This window comes from Artemia sp. Qi Xiang Cuo, chromosome 13 (genome assembly GCF_049724085.1).
Source record: "Artemia sp. Qi Xiang Cuo chromosome 13, ASM4972408v1, whole genome shotgun sequence".
Classification (NCBI taxonomy): Eukaryota; Metazoa; Arthropoda; class Branchiopoda; order Anostraca; family Artemiidae; genus Artemia; species Artemia sp. Qi Xiang Cuo.
This window is the reverse complement of record NC_142806.1, coordinates 28,150,045-28,165,954: the sequence shown is the minus strand read 5'-3', so window position 1 is coordinate 28,165,954 and position 15,910 is coordinate 28,150,045. Positions and strand designations below refer to the sequence as shown.

Below are 15,910 nucleotides of genomic sequence, written 5' to 3'. Positions count from 1 at the left end.
TGGTCATGGTTTTCATAGATAAACCAGACAATATTAGCTTCAGCTCGGTGGGAAACTACATTGTAGCTATATTTTAATAAAATATTTAGTTGGTATTTTGGTTAGGTTAGGTTCAGATTACGTATTTAATATAATGCGGTCTGGGCAGCCCCCTTCCATAATTCTTTGTTGTAGTTTTCATAATTTTGCTGATAAAGTATTATGCTTTCATCATATTTTATTTTATTTCATTAGCATTAACCAAACTTCAGTTCTCGAAAGAACTTGAGTGTGGTGGCTATAAGACACAAGTACCGAAATTTCTAATTTTGCATGAACAGAGGTGGGATAATACGATGGCAGCCCCCCCCCCCCTCCGTATTCTCAATGCCGCTCCTTCCTTTTATTGTATTTGAAACAGTTTTTATTTATTTCATTTCGTTGCTAACACTGCATTCAAAATTATTCTTACTACGAGGGTTGATATTTCCCCTTCAGCCTTAACCCTCCCATTCAATATAGTAAAGTTTAACTTTAATTTAAAAACGCTTCGAGAACACAGACTCGTTTGCTTCTCAAAATAAAACATGGATTTTCCCGAATAACAGGGAGGCTTGTGCACTACATCAAACCTGCATTCTTTAAACTAGAATGCAGAAATAATGTTCAACTTTCCATCACAGTGATCGCTTTGATATTCAAAACACTAGCCTGTTCTGTTTAAAAACTATCGTATCCAAAATAAAAGGAGCTACATACCCCTCAACAACTAAATTGCGCCGTTCGTCCAAAATACATTCCTTTAAATGAAGGCTGATCAGGAGTCAGGGGCGTCGTTTGGGAGGGTCAAGGGGAGGGGGCAGTGGCCCCTCCAATAAAGTAGAGAAAAAATTATTATATAGCCCAAGCTCCTTGAATATTAGTGTATGGACCCCTCTTGCCCCCCCCCCCCAATGAAAATACTGTAGATTCGCCCCTGTCAGGGGTTGAATTCTCCCCCATCACATATTCATCTGAACTACCCCTCAGGGATAGCCCGAAAATGGTGTTATATAAAAGCACTGTTACTTTAAGTATCCCTCCCCCAACCAAAAGATCCACTGGTTTTTTCGCCTAATGATGGGGTGCAGCTGGAGCTGTCGTGTCTTGTGATTGTGTGATCGTGTGTGTATGTGTGTGATATCGTGTCTTTGTCAACTGTCCTTTGCACAATGCAATTTTCAATTCAAATGTTTGAAATGGTAATTGGAAAATTGCTATTACAACCAAATTATTGCTATTGCTTATTACCAACCCGCTATGTATGTTGCTGTAAAAAATGCATCCAGGGAATCAATTTGTTTATATACATTTTTTCAAACTTTTTTTTGGGGGGGGGGGGCAAACCCCTAATACCACATCCCTGTTTACCTTGCCCTTCCTCCATTGAGGTGCCCGTAGCCCTGGAATCAATTTGTTTATATGCATTTTTTCAAACTTTTTTTTTTGGGGGGGGGGGGTCAAACCCCTAATACCACATCCCTGTTTACCTTGCCCTTCCTCCATTGAGGTGCCCGTAGCCCTCTCATATGCATTTAGCATCTCCGTTTTTCTTAGGCTTCAATCACACTCTTAATTTTCATTTTAAAAAAAATTTGCTTTTTACTTAATTCTAAAAGAATCCTCACAACTTCACCAACGTGTATATTCTAAAATGTTTAAACATTTACGTTATCATGGGACAAAAATGCATGTATTGGTTCAACGAACTAAGACTGTATTTTCCCTCTGCAGCTTCAGATGTATAAAAATTCTCAACATAAATAATCGTCCCTGAACAAATAAACAGCTTCTCCAACACAGGAAATACTTAATCACACAAGTGAGTTTTTCCTTAATTTCCTCCCCGTCTTTTAGCGCACAACTGATCATTTCCATTTGCGCACGAGAAACCAATCAGACTTCTCGTTTCATTCCCCTATTATACCTCTTTATTGGCCCCCTTGGAGATTTAAAATGGTTTTAGACTTCCCCTCTCTCATTTGTTTAGCGTCCCTCACATAAATAAAAGGGATATATAATGTAAGTCTATGAGTGATTCACATTCTAAAAAATAGAACAGAAATAGACTAGCATCTTTAGATATCCCGTCCACAACTAAAAGTCCAAAAATTTTGATTCACTGAGTCCAATGAGTTTTGAGCAACTAGAGTTAGAACGTAGTATGTTACAAGGCAAATTACTGAACACGTCAAGTTTTAGATCATCACCGAAAGGACAGACCCGTCCAGATTTCTCAGGCCTTACTAGTTGATATAATCAATAGGGTCAATAATTATATGGTACAGCTAACCAGAAAATAGAAAAATGTCAAGATTGCATTGAGTTCAGATGGTCGAGTACAATGTAAATTTTCGTAGATAAAAATGTGCGGACAAATGATTATACACAAAAATTAATGCAGCTGTAATATGTTTATGGTAAGAATTAAGTCTTCTGGAACATATTGGTGCTTCGGAGGGGAGATTCCCTTCCCCTACATTGGGTCCAAATACCCCTTTCCCCATACAACTGAAATAAAAACACTTCCCTATAACGACCCTCCCTTTACGGTGTTTAATCTAGCTCCCCCCCTCACATTAAGGGCTGGGTCTGTATCAGAAAGGATCTGGAAATTCGTAAAAAAAAAAATGGTAATTTGATAATGCTAGATGGATACGAATATAATCAGGTTTATTTTTGTAAAAAAAAAAAAAGTTTTCAATGAGCCTTTATGTTAATGAATATGTGAATTTACGAGCTTTTGATAACCAATACAGGCAATCTATTTCATATTTTCGCTGAAGAAAAGTGTCATTGATACTGAGAAATGTGGAAAAATGTCCCTTCTAAAAATCAATAGTCACAATCAAAGCGAAATAGCATTTAACAAAAGATATGCAGGGGTCATCCGCCCAAGTATTTTTCGTCCAATGGTCAGCAAAAACATCTGCTGAAGGCAGGTGATAGCACGTGCTAAATGGAAAGAAAACAGGAGTTCCAGGTCAGAGTAGGTCAATTATAGTGAGCCATGCTGGGCAGAAATAAACAAGTGACCACACTCAAACTGACGAACTCATATTACCCACACAAACAAAGATAGAAAACACCAGGTTTCAGTGATAACCAGCTGAACATCATGGCTATTTTTCTCTAAGCCTTACACCTTTCAAAATGAAACAAGCCTTGTTCTGTACGACCCTCTTATGCCTACTACGGGTATGTCAACAAAATGAATTTGTTAATTATCATTTTATTAGATAATCTACAACCTAATGTAGCCTATATTTAAATATTGGTATCATTTTATCCATTTGTATATATCTGTAATAATATAACATAATTAACGAAAAATAAAATATTTTGTGGTTGGAAAATATTTGAGGAAAAGCTTAAGAAAGGTTGAAATACTTTCCGTAAGGTTAAACGAGTGATTTAAGTCCAATTTTCATATCAATAACAAGCTAAATATTAAACATGTTCTAAGACCACACCGGCTATACATGACGTTCGACAAAAAGAAAAAAAGGTATACTTAAAAAAAAACCGTGAAAACGAAGATAATATCCAGGAGGTAATATCGTGAAATCAGTCACTGGCGGATCCAGCGGGGGGGCCGATTTCTTTTGGCGCCCTCATCCTGTTTCACCTTTGTCACATTGACCTCCCCCCCCCCGAGATTTTGTTCATTGGCCCCCTTGTCACATTGGGTCTCCCCCAAGATTTTGCTCTAGATCCGCCTCTGAAACCAGTTGACAAAAACGAAGCGAAAACACAAAAGCAGATATTTCGGTAAGGACCTTCACGAAGTCGTCTTCAGTGTTCAAAAAAAGAAAACAAACCTTTTGAAATGAACCCTAACTGAGCAGAAGAAACACTCAAATGTTCTTCTTCTGCTCTGTTAGAGTTCACTTCAAAAGGTTCTTTGTACGTGTGTATTTTTTTTTTTTTTTGCTTTTTGAGCTCTGAAAACGGCTTCCCAGAGGTCCTAGCCTAGCCAAAATATTTGCTTTTGTCTTTCTTTTCTGTCTACTGGCTGATATTACCGTCGTTTTCTCGGTTATTTTGTAATTAGTTTTTTCTTCTTTTTGTCAAACGGGCTAATTATTAGCGTTAAACACGGATTGGGAAGGGGGAGGAGAGTGGCTGCTCGAGCAGACCACTGACCCTCACCTAGTTTTTACGGGATAACAAAAAAAAAAAAATCGGCACCCTTTCCATAATTGGTTCAAAAGACCCACGGCTTCATATTGACCAGAAAAAAAACGGGATTTGAACGTATTAGTTCGCAATCCCCCGAAGAATATTCAGGCCTTCCCAAAAATGATTTCACTGATCCCCCCCCCCCGTATAAATATTATCTACCCTATCCCCAAAAATTTTGGCGGCGTCCACCAATGCTTAGAGCCAATATGTCCGACGAAAAAGCGTAAATGACTTTTATATCTTTCTTCCAAGAATATATCAGGTCTCCAAGGTATGCATACGATCATATACGGATCGCATACAGCAGATATGCCAGAATGTATTTATTTATACTTATTTTTATGCCTAGCTTCAACGGAAGGGGGCAAAGGCCCTTCCCCCGACTAAAACCACGAGACTATCAAGACTGTTCCTATAATTTATTCTTTTATATTTAATTTGTTAGCTTTTAGTGTTTTTTCTCAGATTTGCCACCTTCGAAAAAAAAAAACTTTTGTCCATGGCCAACAATGGCACACACTTTCTATGCAGCTTAAGATTGAACGCAATGCTTAACAACGTCAAGTTATACTGCACAAAAATTAAAGGATATGCTGCACATAATGTTGTTGCATAAAAGGATATGCTGCACAAAAATATAAGATATGCTGCACAAAACGTAAAAACTTTAATAGCCAGTTATTACTGCCCTTTTCACCTGTCATATTGTTTTAATCATTTAAGACACATTTTGGCTTTACTTAAAATCTATTGTAGACGTTTTTATTTTTTGAGAAAACAAAGATTCAGAATCTTTTTCGACAAAAAAGGGCCCGGTTCACTTGACAACTGGAGTAATTCTCCCCGAGTATATGCTCTCTATAGGTTGCTTTATTTCTATTTAACTTAACTCATTGGACTTTAAATACAGCATCAAACGTTAAGTTTGATGGGTAAACCTAAAATTAACAAATATTATACATTAAAAATCAGTAATAAAAAGTGAAGTATTTATGTTTAGGTTAGGCTTAATATGAGCTGTTGATCAATTCCTGATACTTTCATTCATCTAGCTTAAAAAAATTCTTAGATTTTGTCGTCCACTTAGTATAAACTGGAAAACTATTAAGAATAAACTGGGTATTTCATGAAATCAATGACTTGGTCATTTCTCTGCAACAACAACATCATCATTTTATTTTGATTGCGAAAATAACCAATTTCTAAAATTAGAGCAAGGGCACAAAAAAAGTTCGTTCACCTTTTCACTTTCTTTTCCCTAGTTGGTGGTGTGCCAGTGTAATCGACATGTTTCCAACTCCTTACTGACAGAAGCACAAAAACAAATGCAAAAAGAGTATTCATTTAACAACTTGTTTACAAGTAGTATCATATCCAGGGAGAGTTTGGGGGCTATCTTTGCTCAAAACTTGAATATTCAGATCAAAATATATAGCTTTACATAATGACTAAAACATCATAGCTCGATTACTCCCAAAATGGGATGGACTCTTCAGAATCACAATTCCGGCTGCATTTCAGGTGACAAGGGCTTAAGGGCAGATAATAAGGCCTGAAAATACGGAATGAAGCTTCTGTAAACCACAGTAGTCCCAATGAGCATAAAGATGACCATAAAAGATGAACCACCATGAAAAACACATTTTAAAGGTGCTTACTGTGTCATTGAAATTTTATGGACTTTGGTGGGAAGACCTCTGTCAATCAAGCCTCATCAATTTGAGAGTAGCAATTCAAAAGGTATTATGTTGCGAGACAAACTACAGGACTTAGTAAAAAAAAACTCGAAAATATATTTTGATTGTTATAACTTTTACTAACAATCAGTTCTCTGCGGATATTTTTTGTAGGTCTCCATTATGCGACAAAATTTTGATACAATCAATTCAAGCGATTTCTGGAAGGGAGAAAACACAATATAAAATTTCGGAAATAATTTGAAACCGGTATTAAGAGCCAAAGTAGATTAGACAGAAAATTAGCCCTATCAATTGAAAGGTTTCATAAGCGATTCCTGCTTTTCAGTTTTTCAATTGGTAAATTGTATCAAACACTGAAGCCATGTACCAAAAACCAGGGTATTTTGATCAAACGACAGGTCGACTGACCGTAAAAGCGAACGAAGGGAACGATCCTGAGCTTAAAGGAACCAGAATGACACATAAGTTTCACTTTGACCAAAAATGTCACATAAATCCTTTTGAACTATCAAAGTCGTATTTAGACAGGGAAGTCGTATTTAGACAGGGAAGTCGTATCTAGGAAGAATACAGCAAAACTTCAGCGCTTAAATCGTCATTTAGTAAAGTCAGACAGCAAAGTAGGACATCAGTCATGAATGTCCTTAAGTACTTTTCGAGAGCCATGTAAAGAACTTGGTTCTAATGAGGTCGTGACGCTTGCTAAAGGTTACGAGCAGCGAACATTAATTAATTCTAATCGCCAAGTCGATTGGCGATTAGAATAACAAAAGCAATCATCCAAAAACTATACAAAAGTTTACATCATTCTTTCAAATATTAAAAAATCATGAACCTAAACTCTTGTGTTAATTGTTTTCAAATAATAAAATAGAGGTAGTGCAGCGTCATTCCCCCGTAACATACTGTGCAAAAACTGTATAGAAGTTAACCCACCTGAATCAGAAATAGGCTTCATAAACATACTAAACCCGGAATGATTAAAGCAATGAAATAAAATAGATTATCTAGAGATATATTGCAAACAATGATGGCGTGACATGGGTGTTAGCTATTATCTCTGAAAAACAGCATGAATTTGTTTGCAGGGTCCAACACCCCTTTCCGGTAAAAACTGAATGGTTTGTTGACAAATCTTGTCATATTTGTTGCCACATGAGATTACCCGTTTGATTGCATCTATTGCTAGATTAATTCCTCATTATAGGAGTGATATTAGGGGGTTGTAACAGCGCAAAGGTGGCTTGTGTTTTTTCATCCTAATTCACTATGATTTGACAGCGGTAATAATTTCTTACACGGCTCGTAAAAGAACTACATAGAAGTTTTGCGGAGTCTAGTAAATAATTATGCAAATCTGACAGAGAAATTTCAAACCAGAAGATATTTAAAAAGCAAAACTTGGTAAAATTTAGAAGTTCATATTAGTTCATTTATCTAGGAACAATATAAAGAAATTAAGGAGCTGTGTGGTGGGTAAGTCGCAAACATGATAATTTAAATACGAGGGTAAGGGCTAAAGTGCTGGCACAAGGTCAAACACTAACTGGTTGAATCATTATTGAATTAAGAAACGGTACTTACGATGGCAATTGACCTTAAAACCTAAAAAGTTTCAGTATTAGATGGAAACCCTTCCTCTAAACACTATAAAATTTATACTTATATCCACTTGTATAACATATTTTACTTATAACAAAGTCACTTACAAATTTATATATATATATATATATATATATATATATATATATATATATATATATATATATATATATATATATATATATATATATATATATATATATATATATATATATATATATATATATATATATATATATATATATATATATATATATATATATATACATATATAATATATATTCAGTGGGATTCATTGACGATAATCATACAAATATTCATTGCTAACCCGTACAAAGACATCTTTTTTCAGTTTATACCCAAAGACTAAAATTTAATCCATGGTTGCATTTAAAACCTCACAGATTTTGGCTAAGTAATTATGAGTTTTCACTTTTTCCCGGCTATTTTTCCCCGTACTTAGTCAGTTTTCTCTTTCAGTTTTATCTTATCTTATCTTATGATGATGAAATGATACTTTAAAAACAAACTTTAAAAACAGTTTGTTTTATGGTGGTTTTCTCTGCGCTATGACTCCCAGGCCTCCGGTATGATTATCATTTTTTATTGGTGAAACTTGTATAGTTCACTAAGGAGTAGCATTCATGAAGATAGGTTAAATTTTATTGCTTTCGCACCATTTTATTACAGTCTAATAATTACAGTCTGTTTCGACGACAGGAATTCACTTATAGTAATTTTTTTTTTTTTTTTTTTTTTTTTTTTTTTTTTTTGAGTCTATTTAATATAATTAATTAATTTAGTTTATTTATTCTAATTTTTTCTATAGTTTCTATTTTATTTATATTTTCTTTTCTTCTCCTTCATATGTGAGTAAGTGATCATTTTAAATTTTCTTTTGTTTTTTATCCTTGAGTATGTAATTCATATGTCTTCCCTCTTTGTACAGGCCAATGAGCCTTTGAGGGATTTATAACATCTAATATTGTATGTGTATTTAATGAAGAATAAAACTTATCTTATCTTATCTCTTATCTTATCAAATCGTCTGTCGTGTTTCTGTACTTTTTTTTAATTCTAGGCATGTGGAAAATACCTTAAAAAGTATAATTTGAAGCCAGTCTTAACCAGCTCAGCAAAGTCAGATTTAAACATGTTGTCACAGTAACATTTCACATGTAATAGCCGAGTCAGGACATAGGTTGCAATTGTCCCAAATTATAATGGAGTTAGGTTACCAATACAAAATAACAATTTTGTTTTGTTATTTTCTCCAGGAATTCACTCTTGCAATATTTTTAATTGTTCAATAGAAAGAGCCCTGTTCACTTTGGTTTCTTAAAAAAATGTATTTAGTGTTCAACCCATAAGCTTTAAACTTGGTTTTGGCGTCAATCATTGGTTTCAGAGAGTATCCCTGCCACAATACAATACAAAGCCTAGACTCAATTGCCATAATACAAAGCCTAGACTCAAGTGCTTGGACACAAAAAAAAAATAAAATAAATAAAATAAAAGCAGATTTGAATAAATTGGATTCCGACAGGCTCAAGAACCACAAAGCTGTACCAAATAAATATTTCTTATTTCATTCAAACACTGTTTTGACAAAGAAGGGAATACTAGACTATTAAACGAAATTTAAAAGACTTGGCGGGTAGAATCTGAAAGACCTTTTATAGAAAAACTTGGTGCCACCACGAAATATAGGCAACATTACAAGGGGTGTACATTTGATACTCTGCGTCCAGGGCTACATGCTAAAGTTTTTTTGACTTTAAGCGAAGTCAGAACAGTTAAGGTTTATTATAGAGCAAAAAACAGATAGGCTAGGGAATAAAAAACAAATATAGAGCCCGATTAGATTCGCCATTCAATTTTTGGTAAATTTCCAGTCGGCCTTATAATTTAGCTAAGATGAAAGTGAAAACATCATTTGATGTTTTTTTTATGTTCTTTCATAATTCAAGAATCACTTCTGGGGCTAGTTGCATCTTGAACCCTTAAAGGGGCCCAAAAGGTATTTCATTTTTGTAACCACACAAAGAAGTTATCAACACTTGTTAAGTAATTAAAAAGTGGTTAAAAAGATATCACTAGTTTATAAATAGTTTGTTCAATGGTAACATATTCCAAAAATACTTATTTATATCAATTCAAACCTCATTTATTAGGCAACCCAAATAAAACCGTTTTCCACCGTTTCAAGTTTGTCGAATGCTTTCGACAAGAATAGCGCCGAATTTTGCGCGATTCGAAACTTTGATTCAGGGTATATATTTGCACATTAGAAGGGATGGGTTGGATCAATTCCATAGTAAATTTGAAGTGGACCATATAAATTAGCTAGTTTGAAAGTAAAAACATCATTTGATGTTTTTTATGCTCTTTTATTATTCGTATGGAATACATTCGGGGCTCCTTTAAGGGCTGAAGATGTAATTAACCCCACAAGTGATTGTTGAATTATGAAAGAGCACAAAAAAGACATCAAATAAGGTTTTCCTTTTCATCTTAGCCAAATTATAAGGCCCACTGAAAACTTACCCAATTTTCTTTACAAATATAATTATTGTTTTTCTCACAATCCTGTCCCAGCCCCCTCCTACTGGGGTCACAAAAAACCCTAGGCTATTTAGTAGTCATCTTAGGGGGTTTACCATTATCTTTTGAGCTTATTTCTCATCAATATATTAACAAGGCCAAAAGGGGTAATTTGAAAAAAAAATTAATATAGACCAGAACTTAGGGCTAAACTAGACTATATCTTGTCCCATTCGAAGTAGAGGATGGGACGCAATTACGACGTTGGTAAAATTCAAAAGGGCATTGAGTAGTGTGTTCACTTTATTCGTAAGTCAATAATATGAACTGCCGAAAATTTACCCATTTTTCTTTTCTGACAGACATTTACCCTATAAGCAAAATTAACTAACAAAGCTGCATTCGGGCGGGATCTTGAACTACTAAAAAAAAATCTTTCCATCCTGGGCAGGCTAAGTGCCTCTATAAAATGCCGACATCACTCCATGGGCCACGCGTCAAATAAGCTAGCCTGAGTTATCTTCTAAATTTTTTTTTTCAAGTATATATATATATATATATATATATATATATATATATATATATATATATATATATATATATATATATATATATATATATATATATATATATATATATATATATATATATATATACATATATATACGATGAATTTTACGATGTAAGCCTTGGATAAAATAGGAAAACAAAAAAACCTATCAACTTACAAACAAGTCTAGGCTATCACTTTAGTAACTACTTTCCAAAAAATTTCACAAGGCTAAAAAAGGAAAAAATCTCGGAGCTCTTCGAGACATCAAAAATGAGAATATATGATTGCTCGTTTTTCATCCTCGTTAAAACAACTGAAGCTGCTAATATACGACTTCGGACGCAATTCCATTTTTCGTTTTTTCTAAAAGTTTTCATTTCAAAAGAACTGAATGAACTTTTTTTTCTTATAGCCCAAATAGCCAAATCTTTGCATTAGTCTACGGATTTAGCAATAAATACATTTGACAGTTAAGGTCTTGTATTTATTTTCTAAATTATCGTAAAAATCCATAGCCCTACTATAAAAAAACACTTATAGGCTCCTGTGACAGCTAGAATGCAAAAGAATTTCATGCAGTTCTTACCAACTTAAGAATCAAATAAATGCTAATGTATCCTCAGTGTAAATCACAAAAAACTGCAGTAAGCTATTTTTTTAACATTCCTCACACTACCCTCAATAATCACTTTGACGAAGTGAACCCTCTCTTAAAATTGAGCTATCTGCTTTGCAAAAACTGACCCGTAGAGCTGCGGGGGTGAGAGGGTAAAACAGGGAGGGATGTTTTGCGAACAGCCAATCACATTCGAGCTCACCCTGGAAAACAGCTCTGAGAAAATGGACATCGATTCACGAAAGAAACTGTCCAACAAAAATCAATGGGATTAATGCTAGGGCAATTTTTTGGGGACGCTTGGTTATAGCCTGATTTTAGCGTAGAGGGAAAAATATCTTTTCGCCAGAGCTTAATTGTGGGATAGCTTAATAGGGAATTAGGCTTTTTTCTTGGAAAGGTAGAAAAAAACATACAGCAAACATGGAGGGGTAGATCTGGGCTCATTTAAACTCTGGAAACGAACACTTCCATGTTCGGTTAATTGATGCTTAGAAAAATAAAGCGTATAAGAAAATTTGACGTGATCACATTAAGGACACTAGAACTACAGTATTTCTATTTTTACTGATTATTCAGTGGAAATTTGAAAAGTTTCAGAAGACTTATTATAAACATTGAAGATGCAAGGTTTTTAAACGTTATTAAAATAAAAAAAAGTTGTTTTTAACTGAAAGTAAGGAGCGACAATAAAACTTAAAAACGAACAGAAATTATTCCGTATATGAAAGGGATTGTCCCCTCCTCAACGCCTCGCTCTTTACGCTAAAGTTTAAAGTTTTAGTTTTTTTAACTTTCAGTTAAAAAAACTTGTCCTTTTATTTAATTTCTGAACGTTTTTGAATTGCAGCTTTGATTTTGGCTCACATTACATGAATAATTAATACGTTTTAAGTTTCAATATTGCTCATTACTTTCAGTTGAAAAAAAATGTTTTTTTTATTTAATTTCTGATCATTTTTTTTAAATAGTGCTGGGAATCCGACGCCCCCTTCATAGCAATGTCTCTTCCCCCATGAAAACTTCCTCCATGGAAAAATCCTCCCACGTAATCCCCGACCCATCCTCCCCAACTACCAGAAAAAATACCCCCTGAAAAGTTCTGTATACTTCCCAATAACCATTACTATATGTAAACATTGGGCAAAGTTCATAACTTGTGGACCTTCTCCCGGGAACTGTGGAGGATTAAGTCATCCTCAAAGACATAGTTATTGTATTTTTCGACCCTGTTGAACAAAATGGCTGTCTCAAAGTTTTGATTGGGTGACTTTTGGAAAAATGAGCATGGGAGGGGTTCAAGTTGCCCTTCATTTTTTTGTCACTTAAAAAGGCCACTAGAACTTTTAATTTCGGTTCGAATGAGCTTGAAACTTCTATAGTAGGGTTCTCTGATACGCCGAATCTGATGGTGTGATTTTCATTAACGTTCTATGACTTTCAGGGGGTGTTACCCCTTTTTTCGAAAATAAGGCAAATTTTCTCAGGCGCATAACTTTTGATGGGTAACAGTAAACTTGATAAAACTTATATATTTGAAATCAGCATAAAAATCTGATTCTTTTGATGCATCTATTGTTTTCAAAATTCCGTTTTTTAGAGTTTCGGTTACTATTGAGCAGGGTCGCTCCTTACTTACAGTTCGTTACCACGAACTGTTTGATAGAGAAATACATTAAAGGAATTCCCATAATAATAAGTTACGGATACTAAATTTCTGCTTTCGGCTGCAATATAAGGAATGTTAATATTTCACGGGTGGACTTTAAAGGCCTTTAGGAGATAAGAAGATTCTTCAAAGAGAGACAGAAACGTATATACGTTTTTGGGCCAGAAGAGTCTTCTGACCCAGGCCCCTGAAATCTTGTGTAGTTCCACATTCTGTTTTAATATTCGTCGATCCTTCTGTTTTGCGGTCTTGACAAATTTACACTCAATTCCTAGTACCCGGGGCGTAATTTGCTATGGGACAGGGGGGGGGGCAACTAATCCTTCCAGATCTTGGTTCCCCCTCCCCCAGCTGAAATTTAGTTTCTTCAAAATCTTTCCAAAACTAACATAAGCCTGCATAATTCAAGCATCAACGGAAACGGATCAGTTTTCTTTATTATATATTTACCTTTATAGTACTATAAAGTATCTTTATAGTGCTTTCATAGTACTATGTAGTACTTTCATGGTAACAAATGGCTCATTTTTCAGTTTTTACTGTCATTTTCACTTGATTTGGGAAAATTTGCTCCAACTTTGCCCACCCCCTCCCCCCATTATTTTGACGAAATTACACCACTGCCCAGTACTAAGTAATATCCTATGGACGGGCCTGGCTGCGTTTGATGCTTAAAACCGTACGTTCTTTTTTTTGAAAATTTTTGCTTGCATATACATATATTTACTTTTTATTGACCAAATGAGGAACAAGTGCCGTGGTATGTTTCAAAATTGTTGCATGGTATTCTTCTGGAGGGTACGAAGAACGGGAGGGATTTTGGCTGGCACAACCTCTGAATATCTGAAGACTTTCATTTTGTCATTATTTTCCTATATTTTTCCAATAATATGTGTCTGTTCTCCGCCTATTCAAACCCCCCCCCCCATCCCCGCCTGTCCGAAAATAAATTCCTGTGTAAGTACCTGGTTTTACTTATAATTTTGGTAAGCGATTTGATGTTTTATTCAATAAAATGTAGGAGCTTCTAAGATATTTTGCGTGAATTTCTGTGGATTAGCTTTGCGATGCCGCTTGGGGTCGTTAAACAGTGAAAAATTGTTTGAAATTCAACAAATTTTTTTTGTAACATTCATTAAAAACGTCTAAAATATGGTAATATTCCATCAGGGCTACGTCAAGGGTTAGTTACACCAGAATCAAAATTAAAACCACAACTCCCCCTGAAAAATATTCTGTGAAATAGAAAATAACTAAAGTAATTGCAAAAAAAGTTACTTGTTAAGAAAACGGTAAGTGTATTGCGAAAACAGATACGTAGCCTATTACCCGCTACTTTTATGAGACGCTAGATAAAGATAGGCATTACAAAGGGTATCTCACTCCGGGAACTATATTTAAACTAGTTTTTTGGGGTTTAGGGGGACTAAAAGGTACCTAGGTTGTGTTGTTTGGTTAGGTTACGTATTTAATATATGTTATGCTTTACCCCCATCCCCCTAATGTGCAAATATATGGCCCAAATTTGTTCATAAACTATTATATTTTCATCCTATTTTGTTTTATTTCATTAGCATTAACGAAACTTCACTTCTCGCGCACTTACCGCTTTCTTAAAAAGTACCAAAAAAATTGGTTGTGCAAACCATCCCAGTCTAAGGGTCTGGAGAAGGTGCCCTGTCGCTCCTCTCTCCTTTAAATGGCCTTGCATTATACATAAGATGCCGTTAAGGGAACTTAAACAGATATTTTGAAGAGCTGGACAGTGGTTATTTTACTAGTAACAACGTAATATCACTCCCTCAAAGTTCTGTTAAGTGCCGTCATTGGTGTAGCCAGAAAGTCTCTTAGAGATGCGCACTCTGCCCTCCCTCCAACTAAGTCGAAGGCATATCTCAAAAACGAAAAGGGTGTTTTTGACATTTTCATGACTTAAAAGAGAGCAAACTAAGGGCTTTAAGCTTTTTGCAAGAACAATTTTTGTTTAAAGATTTGAAATATATGAAGAAATAGTTTAGGTGGCGTCAGCTGATAATTAGTACAGGAAAAGGAGCTGACGTTGGTTGGCTTCAGGCTGTAGAGAATTATTGCTACAAAGAATATTCTTATGGAAATGTAGTTTTTTATTCAAGGGCAGTCACATAACTATTTCCTGGGGGAGGGGAGACCTATAAAATTTCTAAGGTGATGAGTTCGAAATAAAATTGCCACAGAAGCCTTGCGGTAGTTTTGTCCCAAAATTAAAGAAACGAAATTTTACTATATCCTGGTCTTCCAGGTTCCCCTTGGTTTCATTTATGCAAATGTTTTGATTTCAAAAAGTTCTTGACTTCTCTGGTGGTGTACAGTGACCTTGCAGCAGACTATCTGAAATATTTCTGCGACAGGGTAAGCAATGTAAGAGCGTGCTAAAACAAGAGTTTCAAAACTGCTGAAATTCTAACTCCTTTTTGGTACTCAATACATTCTTTAAAAAAAGTAGATATAATTGCAAACATCGCATTTTAAGAAGAATTCTCGGTACTTGTGTCTATAGCCACCACATTCAAGTTCTGTCAAGAAGTGAAGTTTTGTTGATGCTAATGAAATAAACAAAATATAATGAAAATATAATACTTTATCAACATAATTATGAAAACTACAACAAAGAATTATGGAAGGGGGGCCACCCAGACCGCATTATATTAAAGCTAATAAGCTAATGAAAACTACAACAAAGAAACTATAACTACAGCCGAAGCTAATATTGTCTGGTATAAAGACCATGAAAACCGGTTATTGCCTCATGTTCGCGATGCAAGATCTTGAGTGTGGTGGCTATAAGACAAAAGTACCGTATTCTCTACATTTTATCCTTAAAATTTCATATGATCTAAATGAATTAACGTTTTTTTAAAAAGCAACGTCTATCTTCAAAATTGAAAAGGCGAAACAGGTAGGTCGGACGGATGTTTGCTTCAGATTCATAACTCGTCTCTTAAGGTTGCTCTAAAAAGTATAGTAATAGGACTAAGGTTACATAT

General features: G+C 34.9%; 1 protein-coding gene across 2 annotated transcripts in view; it reads right to left on the bottom strand.

Moving 5' to 3' along the window:
- hb (zinc finger protein hunchback) overlaps positions 1-15,910 on the bottom strand; it is a 64,596-nt gene that overhangs the window by 22,168 nt on the left and 26,518 nt on the right. The window contains exon 1 of one of the 2 annotated variants that reach the window (XM_089099529.1): positions 11,189-11,316. The exons of the other annotated variant lie outside the window; for it this stretch is intronic. The gene's annotated coding sequence lies outside the window, so the exon portion shown is untranslated. Of the gene's footprint in view, positions 1-11,188; positions 11,317-15,910 lie in introns of those variants that run through there. 2 annotated transcript variants of the gene reach the window in all.